Source organism: Neolamprologus brichardi, chromosome 14, assembly GCF_056152115.1.
Source record: "Neolamprologus brichardi isolate AB-2024 chromosome 14, ASM5615211v1, whole genome shotgun sequence".
Lineage (NCBI taxonomy): Eukaryota > Metazoa > Chordata > Actinopteri > Cichliformes > Cichlidae > Neolamprologus > Neolamprologus brichardi.
Genome location: NC_142117.1, coordinates 17,652,334 through 17,665,127, shown reverse-complemented (window position 1 = coordinate 17,665,127; position 12,794 = coordinate 17,652,334). Strand labels below are relative to the sequence as shown.

Below are 12,794 nucleotides of genomic sequence, written 5' to 3'. Positions count from 1 at the left end.
TTGGATATATTAATATGAATTATTTGGTTCATTGTCTCATTTCCAAAGCACATTAAAGATGGATAAAATGTTTTCCCCTTATTGGACTGTTATAAAGAATATTATGTCTTTTGTATGAGAAACTGGAAATAAAATATCAGTCCACAACCAGCAAAATTGTTGTTTCTACAGGCCTTTAGATCTGCTGTTAGAAATCAGACATTCAAATAATTTAGGTACAAGCCTAACAACTATATAAGACAAACTGGTGCATAGTTGATGATCTGTGCATATTTTTCACATATCACAGAGTGCAAGGTCAGGAAGTACAAGCAACATTTCCCAACATGTCACCCTGCCAACACAACTTTTCAGAACGGGCATCCATTGTTAATCAGTCATCTGAAGCATCAAACAATTGAATAAGTATTTGCAGTTAAAATTCAGTTCATAAGGAAAATGTATACTACATAAATAAAGCTAGACTCTGGTTCACAAGACCGAACAATGACAAGCGACTGACAGCAACATGGTGACCACAGACATTGATGAAGGAGGAAGAAGGGGGAAAAAATAAAAATCTTTTACAGCTTCAGAAAAAATGTTTTGGTTTTGGTTTTATTTTTTGTGCTGCAAAATTAGATTTTCCTCCATATAACACTCAAACCTACCATAAATGTTGCCATAAGACAGATTCAGACTGCTAAAAATCCACAACTGAATGGGATCCGGTTGGCAATTGCCTCCCATCAGGCAACCTGTGCAATTGCCTTCTCAACAGGACTATCTGTGAGGAACACTTTGATCTCTGGACAACCATTTAGTCAAAACAAGTTGCAATATCATCCCAAGGTGGTATTGCATGAGATATTCATAGTATTCCTAAAGAATTTAAATATATTTAATAAAACATCAATATCTGGATTGATACAATGTCAGAATAGGCTGCTGTATTGATTTTTTCCCCCACCCCAACCAGTGGCCAACCATCAAGCTGTTTCCACATTAAAACCAGTCGCTCATTGCAGACAGCTATGAAGCTGACTGCTGGTGTCTTGCAGACATTTAAGGTTCTGGTTGCCTAGGTAACCAACTGATACAACTACTACCAAGTCATATGTCTATCAGCAGTATCCTGGGTTCTCATTAGTAGTCAATTTAATTGTTCACCTGGAAGTTAAAGAAAGAGCTTTTCTTGGGTCCCACCCACTTCCCTTGACCAGTGGTCATTTTGCTAGAAGTCGGCAAATATGGCTTCCTTTGATCTCGGGTCAACACGTCATATCAAATGGCTTCCAGTGTGAATCAAAGTGAATCACTCCATTTTTGCACACAGCTCATAGTGAAACTTTTATAATCTGTCCAACTGTAACTAAATGCAGCGAATATGTGCATCTACTGGGGAGGGGCTGATTTAACAGTCACGTTGGCTGGGCCCTGATGCACTTAGGTACTGAAAGACACACGTTTGATTTAAGGACTTCAAGCATTCTCTGATTTTTTTTTACTTATAAATTTATTTTTTGTAAGTAAAGAAGAAGAAAAACAACCTGGGACTTATGTGAAATTTCACGTCCCTATTAAGAAGTATATCTTTCCCCGCCCAGACAAACCTGAGACAGTCAGGTGAGGGGCATTTGATAAACTTTAAACATAAAAAAGAAAGAAAAAAAAACAGCTCTGCCCTTTTATACTTAAAAATTTTAAAAGAAACAACAGTACAGGTTATTGTATTTATGTCTAAAATTTTACACATAGCTTTAAAATCCTTTTGCTCAGTTGAAAGAGGAGCAATAACTTTGCCTCAAGGTAATAGATAAATAAATAAAAAATAATGTTCTGGCTGCCATCAGGAAAGGAGCTCCCCTACACTGTGCCATCCCGTAGAGGTTCAAAAATACAGGATCAGCATACTCCACTCCAAAGACAGTTAATCCATAAGAGACCAAAAAGCTTGCATAGTCACTTTGAAAGTCTTTACTCAGTCTCAGTCATTGATTTTACTGAAACTCTGTCTAACCAAGCTCCAAGTCCTTCAAAAGTAATAGTTTACATGCCTGTGAGACATAAATAAATACCATCTGTTAACACTTTCTGAACAGAAAGTGTTAGTTTGTTGTTGGTTTTTTTTTTACTAAAGTGTAATTAGTAGCAGATGGGGAAGTGTTAAAGCTGCCACGAAGGTTATTAACAGTTGACCAAATGGATGCTGTCCAATGGACAAAGTCTGAAGATGAATAAACTTCCTCCGATAAAGTGCTTCATAAAACAAATCTAGAGGGTAATCTTGTATTCTTGTAGTACACCAGGGAAATCCAAACAGCAATCATCCTCTCCAAACAGAAAAAATAATAATAGTGCCATGAATTATGCAAGTGGTAACCTAACAGCAGTCCACTACACATCAGCAAATGCACATTGGGCATATGGATGGAGGACCCCGTGTTCAGCTTCCTTAGTTCCACTTGCATTATGAACCTTACTGTCCAATAGATAATGAAGAGAGTGCAGCTGATGTATAATTCGAGCCCCTCCAATGGGAAAACATCACCATGGGCGTATCCACCAATATGCCGTAAGTGATGCGTAAATGCACATGGTCATAGCTAATGGACTGCATGCACTTCTAACCTCTGCATGTGAAAAAGGACACTTGACTTGCCTCATATTTAACCGCCGACACGTTACGGGACTGCTGGCTAGTGGTCAAGAGTCTCTGGAACATATTTTAATGAGGTGTGTAACTGCAAATAAACTAAAACAGGTTAAAGATAGATACACTCACCTTTCTGGGTGCCTTTATTTGTTTTCAGCTAGCTCGAAGGTTCCGTGTAAAAAGTTTCTTTTCCGTTGAAAAAGAAAAAAAAAAGCCCCCGACTCAACAGTCAAACGGGGACACTCCGTGCCAGCGGTAACGGATGAGGAGCCGAAGTTTCACCAAGAAAACAAAGGAGAAAAATGCCGGCTGAGTGCGGACGCTGTGACCGGTGTATGTCCTAGCTAAAATAACTCCTGTCTCCTTTATCTTTCAGCCGCTCCGTCCGGGTTTTTCTTTGCCCCTCTCTTCTCTGTTAACTCAGCCTCCCCTGCGTGAGTACGGATACTTACACCGACAGAGTAATTCAATGTACTGACTAGTGGGAGGAGTGAGTGTCGGTCCTTTTATCTCCAGCCCTCTGTTACAGTGAGGAGGCGTCACCGGGCTGACTTTACTCCCGGCCTGCGCGTTCATGACACATCAAAAAGACACAGCCCCCAAACCCTCCAGTTTGTTTGAATTAAACAAAAAGAAAAAAAAGTGACCAGTTTTCTGATAAATTTGGACACATCATGCCGCCGAAATAAATTCCTTTCAGCACTAACACCTCTGACGTCAAACGGTACCCTCATTACCATCAGCTGAGATCTCAACCGAAAATTCGAGGCGACACGAATGCATCAGTACTCAAATACAGTAGTTTATAAACCAAAGAGCACTAGCTTAATCTGTTATCTTAACTGCATAACTAATTCACCAAGCTGACATTAAGAAATCTTGATCAAAAGCTGACCTTTGTTTGACAAGTGCAACAAAAGCCATCTGAGCTTGAAATGAATTTTTATCTGCTTTATACGTGACATCACAACTGTCATAGCATAGATTTTAAATGTTTTGTTTTTGCTGTCACAGATTAAGGTACAATGTCTTTCCATTTAGCCAAATTCCATTTTACACATAATTTCTTGATGTCCATATTTTCTGTGATTCTCTTTACCAAGTGAATAGCTAAAGCTCTGTTTTATAGGATTTTTAAGACCAATACCGATGCCAATATTTTGTCATTTAAAATTCGATATTCAGCTATATGAAACATGAACACATTTCTCTCACGTTTATTATCTGTACTTTGTTTGTTTGTTTGGGGGGGGGTTGTTTTGTTTTTTAATGTATTAGTTTATACTCTGTCTAACAGCTCAGATCAGCTGGTTGTTGTGTTTGTGGCTCTAAAGACATTTGCAGAGTGCCCTCTAGTGGGCAACTTATTCAGCATTAACACTCATAACATGATTGAATATCTCCCATGTCATCTTTACTTTTAATACTTTTATTTATTAGCCATAATAAATAGCAGTCTTGACAGATCGACAAACAGCAAATATTGGCCCAAGAATAAATTGCTTGGGCTCTGGATCAGTGTACCTTCTTGCACCACTTGAAAGCATTATATGTGATTACATTCATTTAGAAAAATCACAATAATCCACCACTCATTTCTCTGTGCACTCAGCCTTTTTTTCAGTTCAGACTTGATATGCAGACACATGTCTATGACTCATCAAACGAAAGTGATTTATTGATTTCTGTCACACAAACACCATCTGCAGTTATAATCAGAGACAGCATGTAATGGCAGCAGTCCCTCGTGATTGACCGCTGGACGCACTGTGAAATGTTTAGTACTCATGTGCAAAAATTGACCACATGTGGAGAAACCATGCAGAATTTCTCTGCACATAAAGCTTCTTGTGATAAAAGTAAAACTTATTCTCACGGTGATGATCTGGTTGTCTTAGAAAATGGAAGTTCACAAGTGGGAGAAATGACTCATCTGCAGATAGAGCATTTGAAATTTTCAAACGTTTTCAAGATGAGTTGCATTTAATTGCTTTGCCTGAACTTTGGGTGTTCCTTATGTCAAGAGATGTGGGAGTTGTGGTTAAACCAAATCAGGTTTATCACCAAGGAAACAGTCAGTGCCAGTGATTCTCAGCTAATGGAGATGAAGAGCTGAAGCTATCTTACATAAAACAGTAAAAATAATGCAGTCTGCTTTCACAGAGAGATGATCAGTGGGAGCAGATGTAGTGTCACATGACAAAGAAAAGGTCAGGTGAGAGAACTCATGGGGTAAGGGTAGGTGTTGGTTGTCAAACAGCACATTAGTTTTCTGGCACAAGTAATTCAGATACATGTTGTCAGCCACCTCGGATACTCACATACATGGAGTCACCAGAGGCACACACACCTTGACATTATCTCTCTATGTGCCTCTGTGCGTGAGGATGCAAGAGATCCTATGACAAATCCCCATTTGATGTGGCTGGCCCGGGCTTCCCTGGTCCTCTCACCACAGGTTGGCATTAGTCAGCAACTCCAGCTGCTGTGCATGCTTTTGAACTCCACCCATTTTAAAATGCCAGCCAGCATGCACAGACCGAAAGGGTAGGATGGCTGGTGGGGGTCTCCCCTGCAGGTATTATTATGTAATATGGCAGAGCTTGTGACTGATGCTCACTAGAATGAGACAAAATTTGAAAAGAGCAGGAAAGATTTGAATATGGATGAATTGGTGAAATGCACAGACAGTCAAGACTGAGTGACTAAAAAGCCAACACTGCGGCTTTCTTCTGACTTTGTAGGTTTGCTGGAATTTCACAGCTGGGTATGATGTTTTCATAGTTCTCACATCAACTCAGAGAGGAGCTAGCATGGCAGCAACTCAGTACAATATCTTGTAGAGGAGCTGATGAAGCTATTGGACGAATTTAAGCAATTTCATCATATATTCAACCACAGTCCAAGAGGTGCAATTTTCTCCTGACATTGGCCGCCAGCAGTCAGCTCTTGAAGGTTTATGCTTTTGGGAGGATTTTTCAGTTTCCCTTTGGTTTTGATATGTAAAAAATATTAGGACAGAAAGTGCTACTCCTTGACTATCAAACTCACAGCTTTGCATAATTATATGTTTCAGATCAAACAAATTTAAACCTGAGTAAATACAAAAAGCTCTTTGATGCCAACTTGTTTGATAAATTAAAGCAGGCTTAAAAAGCTCCAAAAGGAACACTTCATGAAACTGTCTAAAGAAAGTCAAGAACAGCTGAGAAACAAAGTCAGTGACATCATTTAATCGAACTACAACGCCATTTCTAAGGTGTTGTGAACCAGGTGAGCGCTATTATAATTATTAATTAATTATACATGTAATTATTATAATGAGGAAAACTAAAGCTTCTCATGAATGGCTGGTCTACAAAAATTTCCCCAAGAGTGCATTGATTACTCATCCAGGGATTCACAAAAGAACTCAGAATATAATTTAAGGAACTGCAGGCTTCACTTGCCTTAGTTAAGGCCCGACTTCATTATTCAGCAATGAGAAAGAGACTGGATAAAATTGGCATCCATGGGAAAGTTCAAAGCTCATCTCACATTTTCCAAAGAAACATCTTGATGGTTACCAAGACTACTGGGAAAATATTCTGTGGACTGACGAGAAAAAGGCTGAACGTTTTGGAAGCTTCGAGTCCTGTTACAGCTGCATAAAATGAACACAGCATTTCATAAAAAAGAACATCATATAAACAGTCAAATATGGTGGTGGTAGTGTAACGGTCTGAGGCTGCTTCGCTGCTTCAAGTCATGGATGACCTGATGTAAATAAAGGAACAATGAACTCTACTCCCTGTCAGAAAACCCTAAAGGAGAATGTTGGGCCATCAAGTTTAAGCCCACTTGGGTTTTGCAGCAAGAGAATGATCCAAACCACAGCAGCAAGTCCGGCTCAGAATGGCTTAAAAAAAAGAAAAGACAAAATTAAGCTTTTGGCCTAATCAAAGTCCAGACTCAAATCAGGTTGAGATGCTGTGGCTTGACCTTAAACAGACTGTTCATGTTCAAAAACTGTCCAGTGCGATTGAATTAAAACAATTCTGCAAAGAAGAACAGGTCAAAATTCCTCTACAGTGATGTGAAAGACTCATTGCCAAGGGTGCTCAAACTATTTATTTGGTTTTGGGGGGCAATTATTTTTCCCACACAGGACCAGGTTAGAATAACTTTTTTTTTCTCATTTAAAACATGCATTTTGTATTCATTCAGGTTATCTTTGTTTAGAATGAAAATGTGTCTGATGATCTGAAACATGTAAGTGTGACCAATATGCAGAAAACAAAGAAATCAAGAAGCAGGCAAAAATTTCCCACAACACTGTGCACAAAGGCCCACGAGGTGACTGTTGTTGTGATTTGGTGCTATATAAATAAAAGTGAGTTCAATAAAACTAAATTGAATTGAACTGAACTATATATAGCATGTGTACGCATGGTTATACCTGATATGTAATGAATCGAAAATGAAAGAAAGTAAGGAAAATATTTTGTATATAGTGTATTTGATTCCAGGTCGAAGCACATTTTGCTGCATAAAATGCAGAGAAGCATGCAGGTTGGATTCATAAAACAAAATAACTAATGCAAGACTAAATATTAAATGTAAGCAGGTACAGTTTAAAGCATGTAAATAATGCATGCAAGTTACTAAGCCTAAACAAAATAAAAATAAAAGAATAGATTGAACAACAATTAATGCATGACACATCAAACCAGTTTTAAAGATAACAATAAAAAAAGGGGTGGGGTTAAGTATAATAATAATACAAATAGAGACAAGTTATCTGTCTGCCATGGTCACAGAATACGGTCAGAACATTATGTGCAAAACATGGTTGTGTATATCAGGCACTGAAAGATTATATGAGAACAGAATATGATACTAAGGAGTCCTTCATTCAGCCAGGTCAGCTTGACACAGAGAAAAGCAGAGAAAATAATTACTTAAGTTTTAGGCTTTTTAAATTAGTTTTATAAATGATTCAGATGATTTCATTACAAATTAAAACTAAAACTTGATAACAATTCACTAATAAACAAAGTCTGCAACAAGCACCACAATTACTATCACATCTAAATAAGTTAATTATCAGAGAAGAACAGTAGTGTGGGGAAGCTCAAAATTAATTTGGGATAATATGCGGTAATTATGTAAATAAAGAACGGATTAAAAACAGAGCTTAGATTTTTTAATGGCTTCACATAATAACTAACAACAAATAACTAACTAACTAAATAAATAAATAAATAAATAAATAAGGAAGACATTTTAATAATTAAATTACAGTAAAAATATGACAGTAAAAGTGTGTCCACAGCCTGGTGTTGTTCCGAACTGATCGCCTACCAAAACGTGAGTGCCAGTGCTTTTGCAATCTCCAACATTTTTGGTTATATTGATAAATAGGCTTTAATAAAGATGAGTTATGAAGTTAAAAATAACCTGTTTTGCAAGTATCTTTATGACCCTGCCTTATTGTATTGTACATAGGCTAAATGTTCATTCTGGCTCAAAACAACTTGATACCTTTCATGAGATACATGTTTGAGATATGGTTGCGGTATGGCTGCTCTGCTCTGAGCATTACCCTGCGGTTCCCCCACTGCTCTGCACAGGCATGCCAAAAAATGATGTTACCTTTGGCAGTCCTGGGTAAGAATATACCCATTTTCTTAAAGATATAATATATGAGATGATGGGGCTTTGATTTAACAGTTACATCATTTTAAAATGATCTAACAATAAAACCCCCGATGGTTTTATTGTTAAGATCAGTAGCAGTTCCAAAAACTGGCCCATGAATTAAAATGCATAAAAGAGGCAAAAGTTAAATATAACAATAACTACAGCTTTGGCAATTTATTTCTGAGGATGCTGCCAAAAACTGCAGTGGTGTGATGGTGTCATGTAGTAAGTTGTGTTTTTACGCCATCTAGTGGTTGTTGATTCACATCACACATTTTATTTTTATCTGTGGGTCTGATTAGCATTTGTTTCAAATTTGAAATGATTGCCAGTGGCTGGGCTGGCTGGGCCTTGGGGGCTTGGGTCGCCAGGGGTTGTGGGTTGTGGGTGCGTGCGCAGAGGCTAACAGAGATGGAAGATGAACTCATCCTGGGTGTCTGTTGTCTTATGTAGTGTGGGAGTTCACTGAATGTTGGGGTGAGTGTTTTTTCCTCTGCAATGGGGTCAGGTGGGCCACCCCAAGCTCTGTAGGGCTTGGCGGTGCTGCTTCTGTGGGCCCCATTCTGGATGGGCCCGGGCTCCCTCGCCTTGCTGGATTTCAGGGAACAGGGGTGCCTACCAGGGTCAGTGGCTGGCTCCAGGATGTGTGCATGAGAGTGGGAATGGATCTCTGTGTCTGTGTGTGCCTGTTTGTCTGTGTCTATGCGTCAGGTTGGGTCTTAGACTGCACCTCTCTCAGTACATCTCTCCCCACCACACTCCGTGCCGGTGGCTGATGCCCCCACCTGTCATTGTATTGGTGGTTCTCTGTGTCTGGGGATGGATGCCCAGGTATATATTGCTCACTCTTAGTGGCTGCTTGACAGGGCCTCGCCCACGTGGCTTGGCCGGGTCCCTTCTGGGGTGTGGAGGGCCCTGAGTTCTCCTCCTTGTGCTCTTGCGCTCTGGGGGCCTCTAGATGTCTGGGGCCCAGATCTCCTTCATGCCTGCTTCATGTCTTGGGGGGAAGGGGTATGGCTCTGTGCAAATCTTCTTTTAATGTCCGTAGTGCCGAAGTGCAATAGCTTTATTGCAATTCAGTACATTGCCTTTATTTTTTAAAGATTTTTAAATAATTTAAAGTAATTTCTCCAGAAAGACTTCAAACCTGAAAATAATCTCCTACTTTTATTACAGTAAAAAACAATAACACACAAAACAAAATGGTCACATTTTAAGGAAGCATTCCATTTGTCCCACCAGGGGGCATATTTATGCTATATAGGCCCTATGAAGAGAAAGCCATGACTGGTGATGACCTTAGCCCTAAATTTAACCCTATAGGATATGTATTCGGTTTCCCCACAAAAAAAATTCTTTCTGTTTGCTTGTTTGAAAAGGAATTTACAAATTTAGGGTTAATGTTTGGAACTTGGGTTGGGATCATCACCAATTATGACTGTACAGCCTTAAAACAATAGTGGATACACAGTCACATCATGAAACTCAACTTTTTAATAGAATGTACCTCATATGCCACCAAAGCATGCAAGTAGGGCTGGGCCATATCATACCATTCACGGTAATACCGGTATAATGTTGGGCAACGATAAGAAAATGAAATATGGCGATAGAATATGGGTAAGACACGCATGCGCAGTGCCTTTGTTTTCATACACACATGGCGGAAAAAGCATGGCGGCGACGGAGAATAAGAAGGGCGAAAGCGGATCGTTGAATGAAACAGATGAACCAGAATTGGTTTGTTAAAATACTGCAACTTCAGTGGTGTGAAACTGGTTTAGCTTTCGTCCGTCAGACACACAACAAAGCACATTTTTTGGTAGAGCATGCTAGTGGGCCGTCGTTATTACCGTGTTTTTTGGAAAATACGGCACACTTAAAATCAGTCCTTTGATTTTTCTGAAAATCGACAGTGCCCCTTATAATCCCGTGTGCCTTATGTATGAATTGTGGTTGTGTTTACTGACCTCGAAACGATTTTATGTGGTACACGGCGCTCGAAAATCTGCCAAATGTTTTAGTATGACTTTGCTAAGCTAAGAAGCCGCACCGCTTGTAGTGATGTGTCGGTCGCGAACGAAACGGCTCTTAGAGCCGGGTCTTTGAAGTGAACGACGCGAACCGGCTCCTTGTCGCGAGCTGTGGTTTTTTTTTTTCTTTCTCTCACCCTCTGTCTCGCACTTTTTTCCGCTTCACTCTGAACGCCTTTGCGCTGGGAAGAGGGGGGAGGGGCGGTAGTTAGACTGGCAGTAGCACAGGAACAGAGCTGGAGGGAAAGAGAGAGAAAGAGAGCCAGGGACTACAACCTCACATTAGAAAGGTATAGTAATCATCCACAACTATTTTCAGTTGCGGATGATAAAGGATTCAGAAAGTTTATTCATGCAGGCCCATATGACAGAGAATATGCATGTTCTTTTTGTTTTCATATTTTAATTTATATTTAATTGTGTTGTGGTTTGCAGTGTTTTGTGTTGTTTCACTTTAAATTTGTTTAAAAGGAAAAAGCTGAAAATTTAAATAGTTAAAAGTTGAAATGTGAATAGTTGGTTTTTGTATTATATGATTTATTTATTATTTTATGTGGAGTGAATAAATAAAAGTATATTTACGGTGGCCCCTGGAGACAAAGCACGTACAAATTTCAAAACACGTACAAACCCCAAAACACGTAAAAACTCAGAAGCACGTAAAAACTCCAAAACACGTACAAAAGACAACAGAAGTGCTCCAGAATGCTAGGGGCAGGGTTGAGCTTTTGTTACCTAGTGGCTACACAAGCCAGCAAGTACCAACGACCGTATTTGGTGTGTGGTAGTAAGAGGTAAATGAACATATTTTTTTTTAATTATTTGAAAATATATATATGAGTGCTTGTGTATATATACATAAACAACACACATATGCTTTCAATTGCATAATTTAAGTGATCTAGGTAGCTCTTTTTTGGAAGTTCAGTTAACGCTAGAAATGTGTTTTGTCTCTAGGGGCCACTGCATATATTTATATATAAACATATATATAAATAAAACCACTTTTTTTTTTACATTAGTAATTCCTTTTGTGCATAATTTTATATTTTTGTTAATAATAAATTAATTAAAGCAACAAAACAAAGTGAAGAGCCAGTTCGGAGCCAAAACAGCCGGCTCTTTTTAGTGAGCCAAGCCGAAAGATCCGGTTCTCTAAAAAGAGCCGGAAATACCATCACTAACCGCTTGATGGATTGTCGGAGCATTACGGCTATCGTAGGCAGGCGCCTCGCGGAGTGATACGTACTGTGCTTCAACATAATATTACTGTATTGTGTGTGTATTAGCTCTTTTTAGGTTTTGTGGATATTATACATGGTTATGCTGAGGATATGTCGGCCAGTTTCCACTGGAAATGCCTTTTGGTTAAACTGTCAGCAAGGAATTTGCATTTGCACTGTAAAATTGTTATATAACTAATGCATATAAAAAAACCCAGCTGCTTGTTTAACACTAGAATTACTGAGCCTTTTTTTCCCTGGTGCAGTCCCTACTACTAGATTTACTAGCCTGCGCAAATTTGCGTAAATTCCCCCCGACCCTAACACCTCTTGGCACCCCGCTGAGATTTTCACAGGTCTTCAGCTCCATTGTTCTCCTGCTTTTGCTGTGCAAAGACGCCCTCCCCCAACCCCCAACCATGAGAGATTCAGGTCTTTCCTTCCCTGCAAGGCTACTTTCCTGCCTTACCTGCAGCGTACAATACACCATGGTAGTATCCTTGTCACTACATTGCATGCCTGTCCATAAACACATATACACAGAGTTGTACATATATTTATATAGCCACACCTTACATAATATGCATAAAGTCTAGTTATACACACACACATCTATAGCTATATCTATCTATATCTATCTATCTCTCTCTCTCTCTCTCTCTCTCTCTATATATATATATATATATATATATATGTATATACACACACACACATATATATATATATATATATATATATATATATATATATATATATGTGTGTGTGTGTGTATACATATATATATATATACATACATTTATATATATATATGTATATACATATATATATATATGTAGATATAGATGTGTGTGTGTGTGTGTGTGTGTGTGTGTGCAACATTGGCATTTGTTTACTCAGATCCAAGGCAGGCCAAACCTCTGTGTTACAACCTACATACAAAAGACACACATTCACAATATATGGGTACACAAGTCTGTTTTATTTCAAAGTGTTTCAGACTTTACAGCGTTTGCAGACCCAGTGTCCATCATCCCTGCATTTGGCACAGGTGAATTTCTGACATGTTGCACAGGTAAACCTGCTGCGATTCCTGTTGCAGCTCTCTTGCACCTGGCACTGCGTTGTCTTTCCAGTCCCTGGCACAGCAGCTGCAGCAGCTTCAGCAGCCTGCCTCTGTGCTAATATTTCCTTGAGCTGCATGAATCGGCAAAGAAGTTGCTG

At 39.0% G+C, this 12,794-nt stretch overlaps 1 protein-coding gene across 4 annotated transcripts in view; it reads right to left on the bottom strand.

Annotated features, from left to right (window-relative positions):
• gdpd5b (glycerophosphodiester phosphodiesterase domain containing 5b) overlaps positions 1–3,146 on the bottom strand; it is a 42,291-nt gene extending 39,145 nt beyond the window's left edge. For 2 of the 4 annotated variants that reach the window (XR_015719980.1, XM_087850918.1), the window contains exon 1: positions 2,765–3,146. The gene's annotated coding sequence lies outside the window, so the exon portion shown is untranslated. The remainder of the gene's footprint in view (positions 1–2,764) is intronic. The other 2 variants (XR_015719981.1, XM_087850919.1) reach the window with 1 other exon arrangement.
• Between the last annotated feature and the right edge of the window lie 9,648 nt (positions 3,147–12,794).